Source organism: Triticum dicoccoides, chromosome 5A, assembly GCF_002162155.2.
Source record: "Triticum dicoccoides isolate Atlit2015 ecotype Zavitan chromosome 5A, WEW_v2.0, whole genome shotgun sequence".
Lineage (NCBI taxonomy): Eukaryota > Viridiplantae > Streptophyta > Magnoliopsida > Poales > Poaceae > Triticum > Triticum dicoccoides.
The window spans coordinates 15,924,253-15,930,104 of NC_041388.1; the positions used below are offsets into that span (position 1 = coordinate 15,924,253).

Here is a 5,852-nt window from a genome sequence, read left to right on the forward strand (position 1 = left end):
AGCGACTAGACCCATCAAGCGAGAGCGAGGCCATCGAGCGGACGGAGCGCTGGGACTCCTCCAGATCGCTACGAGATCAGGCGACGAGGCAGCACTCAGAAAAAAGGCCACAAGGGCATCGCTAATTAGCTACGTTATATTAAAAAAATACTAGATCGCTACCATAAAAAAACATTAGATCGCTACAGCCTACAGGGATCGGACCGCTGGAGCCCCCGACGGCTGGACGCCTGGAGCCCTTGACGTTGTCACGTCGATGCCTCAGTCCCGCCTCCTCCCTCGGTAGCTCTCGTTCGGTCCCTGGTCCTTACTCCTTAGACCGGTCCAATTTCGGATTCAGACCGACTTAAGCGACAGGCCACTACTGCAGTGCCGCCGTTGACTTCCTTGACTCCTTTCTTAAATTTCAGACTCGTCAACGTCATCTCATCGGATTGATCGGTCACCGACGCTAGCCTTCAGGTGCTTAGCGAGTCATTCTTTTTGGTTAACTTCGGTTCCTACTCCTAAATCCTAATTCTTAATTTTCTAATTATTTATTGACAGGGATTGTTACTTCATTAGAGATTGGTTCTTACCTTCCCGGTTAAAGATCACAGGACCGGAAATTAGGTGAGTTAGACGGTTCGTCTAATTCCCAATCATTGACGCATGATGTCCAATTGATATATGCTACGTATAAATTCAATTTTATTTTATTCATCTTCTTTATCTTGTCTTTCAATAATACAGATTTGAGTCATCATGGGGAAACATCAGTCGGGTGCCTATAAGTGCAAGAAAAAAGCAGAAGAAGAAAATTTAATTAATAAATCTTATAAATGTGGTATGGACAGATTTGTTATTGTTAAAAAAAAGGCACCGCAAGTGTCATCTGGTAATCAGTCTATGGATCCTTCTACCCTTGCACTTGCAATTGTTCCTTACAACGATTCTAGAGATAGTCATACAGAGACAGATAATATGGATGTAGAGGAAGATAATATTGATGTTAACTTGAATAGTTCACCTCATGAGGATGTTGATGATTCTTTTCGGTTTGATACATTTGATCCAAGAAACTGGGATTCTCTTAATTCTAAACAGATTGAAATCTTAGCACAGAAGGGTCCAAAAACAGACAAGTCAGTTAAAGGTCCCAAAGATAGATATCGTAAAAGGTTTACTTCAGTATTCTATACTAGAATCCTATCAAATGGAGAGCATTGTGATAGAGACTGGCTTGTCTATTCTGAACAACTTGATAGAGTCTTTTGTTTTGGTTGTAAATTATTTACAAAAGGTCATCGGAAAGGTCAGTTGGCAAATGAGGGCTGTAATGATTGGTCACATATGACCAATAGACTAAAAGATCATGAGACAGGTGTGGATCATGTTTCGAGTATGACTAATTGGCATGAGTTGCATAGTAGATTGGAAAAACATCAAACTATTGATAAAGTTGCTCAACGACAACTTGAGAAAGAGAAGGACCATTGGAGAAAGGTATTATTCAGAATTGTTTGCATTGTAAAATTTCTTGCAAAGTATAATCTAGCATTCCGTGGTACTAATGGCAAGCTGTATGAAGATAGCAAAGGTAATTTCTTGGGTTTGGTAGAGATGTTGGCTGAATTTGACCCCGTTATTCAGGAGCATGTTCGTCGTATTACAAATGAAGAAACTCATGCTCATTATCTTGATCATAAGATTCAGATGAATTGCTACACTTGCTTGCTTCTTCTATTAGGTCTGAAATTATCAAGAAAATAAAGAGCTCAAAGTATTTATCTATGATACTTGATTGTACCCCTGATGCAAGCCACCAAGAGCAAATGTCTTTAATTATAAGATATGTGGATTCATCTTCAAGTCAAGTTTGCATAGAAGAGTTCTTTCTAGGATTTCTAGATGTAAATGATACAACCGGCCAAGGACTTTTCGATGTGCTAGAGAAGGATCTAAAACTTCTTGATCTTGATATAAATGATGTGCGAGGACAAGGTTATGATAATGGATCAAATATGAAAGGAACGCATCAAGGGGTACAACAGAAACTTTTGGATGTAAATCCTAGAGCTTTTTATTCAGCTTGTGGTTGTCATAGCCTTAATTTAACACTTTGTGATATGGCCAAGACTTGTGGTAGAGCAAAGGACTTTTTTGGAATCACCCAACGCATCTATACAATTTTTTCCAATTCTACTAAGAAATGGCATATTTTGAAAGAAAACGTATCAGGATTGACTCTCAAGTCTGTGTCCGCTACGCGTTGGGAGAGTCGTGTTGAAAGTGTTAAAGCTATCAGATTTCAATGTTCAGACATTTGGGAGGCTCTACTTCAGGTAACCAATATGTTCATATTAATAGTGATGTAATTCCTTTAGGCTTTGACTACATCCAACCATAACATTTATAGACTTTCTTTTAATTTTAGGTATCTGAAACTGATAGTGATCCAAAGGCAAGCAGTGAGGCTCTAGGTTTGGCAAATAATGAACTTGGAGAGTATGAATTTATCGTGGCAATAGTCATTTGGTATGAGGTATTGTTTGCTGTTAATTTAGTAAGCAAAAACTTGCAAACAAAGGATATGCTTATTCATGCTGCTATTGAGAAAGTGAAAGGGCTAATTTATTTCTTCGAGGGGTACAGGGAAACTGGTTTCTTAGAAGCATTGGAGATAGCCAAAGAAATTGCACTTGAGATGGATATCGGTGCAACATTTCGTAAAAGGAGAGAAATTAAAAGAAAGAAACAGTATGATGAGAACCCAAACGACACAAATATTGCCACACGGTCTGCAGAGGAATCATTTAGAATCAACTATTTTACACCAATTGTCGATCGCAATTTCCTCACTCACAAGGAGATTTGAGCAATATCAAGGTTACCAGAAAAATTTTGGTTTCTTATTTACCTCTGAAACATTGCGTTCATTGGATAAGGATAGTTTGAAATCTTCTTGTGTTAATCTTGAGGCTGCCCTTATGAAGGATAAACAATCTGATATTGATGCCAATGATCTATTTGTTGAGTTGAAGTTCCTTCAAAATTTCATGCCAAAAGAAAATATCGGATCTGTTGAAATTCTGAATTTTTTAAAGCGACATGACTGTTTTCCCAATGCAAGTATTGCATATAGAGTTCTATTGACCATTCCTGTGACAGTTGCATCGGCAGAAAGAAGTTTTTCTAAGTTGAAGCTATTAAAGTCCTATATGCGTACTACTATGACACAACAAAGACTCAATGATTTGGCCACAATAGCACTTGAGAGTGAAGTGTTGGAGAAGATTGATTACGAGGATATCATTGAAGATTTCATATCAAAGAATACTAAAAGAATGAAGTTTTTGAAATAAATAGCAGCCGGGAGTTGAATAGGTATGATTTTTTATACGTCCAATTGTTATGTAAGACATTATATTATATATATTATAAAAAATTCTGCTGGATATATATTAATATATACATTATAATTGCTCATTAGGTTATTTTTTAGTGAGATAGGGCCCCATTTTTTTAGTTTGGCATAGGGCCCCGGATTTTGTCCGCCCGGCCCTGCAAAACGTATATTCCATAGTGGCCTTGTATAAGTAAATGGAGGGAGTACCTTGTTTGAGTCGCCTTCAGATAGACAATACTTCCTCCGTCTAGGTGTGTAAGTCATCTTACGTTGTGCATCGCGACCAAGGCGGAGAGGAAAACGAGAAAACTTAATGTCTTTTTTGCTAATTAATAGCATTGCATGCAATGAACTAACGACTGCATGTTATGTTTGGTAGTCTCAAGTCATTGAAAGCATGCACAACCCACATATCTTATTGGTTGATATGCCACAAAACAAAAAATGAGAAGGGAGTTAATGTACGGTGCCTAAGTGTTTTGGGATTATTTGATTTTCGTAAGGTGACTTACACACCTAGACGGAGGGAGTACTAGAAATTTCATTATCCACCGATGGTACAACCTTGTCCTCTGTCCACCAACATACTTGTCAGCTTTATCACTATTGGCCAAGAGATGTGAGGTAGCACGATGCTGCAATCCAGCCAACCACTTCCCGCCAGATGTTTCTAACGTGGCATTTTTGAACTCTTTAATATGTTTGACTTTTTTTTGGCAACACAAGCTATTCCTTTTCAGTCCACAACAAAACTAGCGGCTGTGATGAAACATCTAAGATTTATTGATTTTTTTATATATATGCTAAATTTAACTTTACTTGGTCTACAACGAATAATTTTGATATAATTTTTTCTTTATTCTAGATGTTAGAAACATATTAAAAATTATAGATACTTTGAAATATTTTTTTGCAAGATAAATACTAGACTATTATTCTTGCAAAGCTTAATCCATGCATTTCTACATGTAATAGTGATCGAAGTTAAATTGACACTGAGGTGCGTCCAGACTTTGAACATCCATTTACCCGATCAAAGTGTGTACGGCTACCCCTTTATTTAGTGAAAGATTATTGTACTCCAATTGTGTTCCACACATGAATTTTAACGCCCAAACAATCAGGTTCATTTATGCTTGACCAGTCAATAGATACCTACTGCTAGGAGCACTAGTACAATGAAGGTAGTGTGTCATAGTCGGTGTTAAAGAAAATACTCCCTCCTTTTCCGTTTACAGGGCTTATATTAAAATTTTAGTTTTTTAATTTTATAAGGCTTAATTTGGTTGTTCCCAGTTTAGATTTTAAGGTGCATTAAATCATTGCATGCAAGTATTAAAAGAAAATTGACCAATGCATGTACTTTATGCATGCATGTCTTGCAATTAATGCATTGGTAAACATATTGTTTTTTTAGAAAAACAAGAGTATTAAATAGGTGTTTTTGCAAACTACAAAAAATATTCCACCACTCACCATCTATTTTGGTTGGTGAGATTTTTGAATGGAGCCCTATAAACCAGAAAGAAGGGAGTATGAATCTGCTGCTCACACCGGCTTTAGCAAATCATTTTAGGCAATCAATTCTGCCCAAAGGGTATGCATTCGCTTGGTGTGGACTTTCCATTCTCGCTACAGAGCCATCCATGCGAGGCTACCTGAAGCATCTTTTGTGCGCCCACTATGAAATCGATAGACGCAGCTTGGCTACTAACTTCATGGAAAATATGTTTTCTGTGGCCACAAGTTTCTGAAAACAAAACTTAGCTATCTGTTGGCCAAGCAAGTTGACGAATGGATAGCTATACATTTGTTCGTTACGATAGACACTGCCACTGCTACAATGGCTTTATTGGCGACGAGCACATACCATTATTTGTTGGCTGCAGCGCTGGAGCGTACTAATTATGGATACTTGTAGCTCGTGCTAAAATGCTGCCAAGTCTGCTTCCGTACAATCCCCTGGAGATTTCTTCGTCAACATTAATCAAAAGATTAGTTTAATGGGTTGTTGGGAAATCTATTAGGGCATATGTGTGTGAGAAGATCCGGCTCAAAAACCATGCCCTGATTGATTTACCGTTTCGTCACCTTTTGAATATCAACTCCTAGGCGTGTAGGGGATTTCCGTCTATTACCGACGCTGTCATTGATCTGCCTCGTCTCTTGTGACATTAGTAGGGCTGGACACGAGCCGAACCGAGCCGAGTTTGGCCCGAGCCATGCTTTAGCTCGCTCTGAAACGAGTCAGCTCGGCTCGGCTCGGTGATGCAACGAGCTGCATATGGGTGGCTCGGCTCATTTTCGCAGTGGCTCGGTCTACCCCGAGCGGCTCGTGAGTGGATGGACAGGGGTCACTGCTAGGTGGGCCCTGTTTATGTCTTCTTCCCAAGAACCTCGCTGCTGCTAGATGTGGGATCACCGGCGATGCTACGGAACTCAGGCGAGGTGGAGTGGTGCTTGG

At 39.0% G+C, this 5,852-nt stretch overlaps 1 pseudogene; it reads left to right on the forward strand.

Moving 5' to 3' along the window:
- The first annotated feature begins 888 nt into the window (after positions 1-888).
- On the forward strand, positions 889-3,344 carry LOC119299050 (annotated as a pseudogene).
- Positions 3,345-5,852: the final 2,508 nt, after the last annotated feature.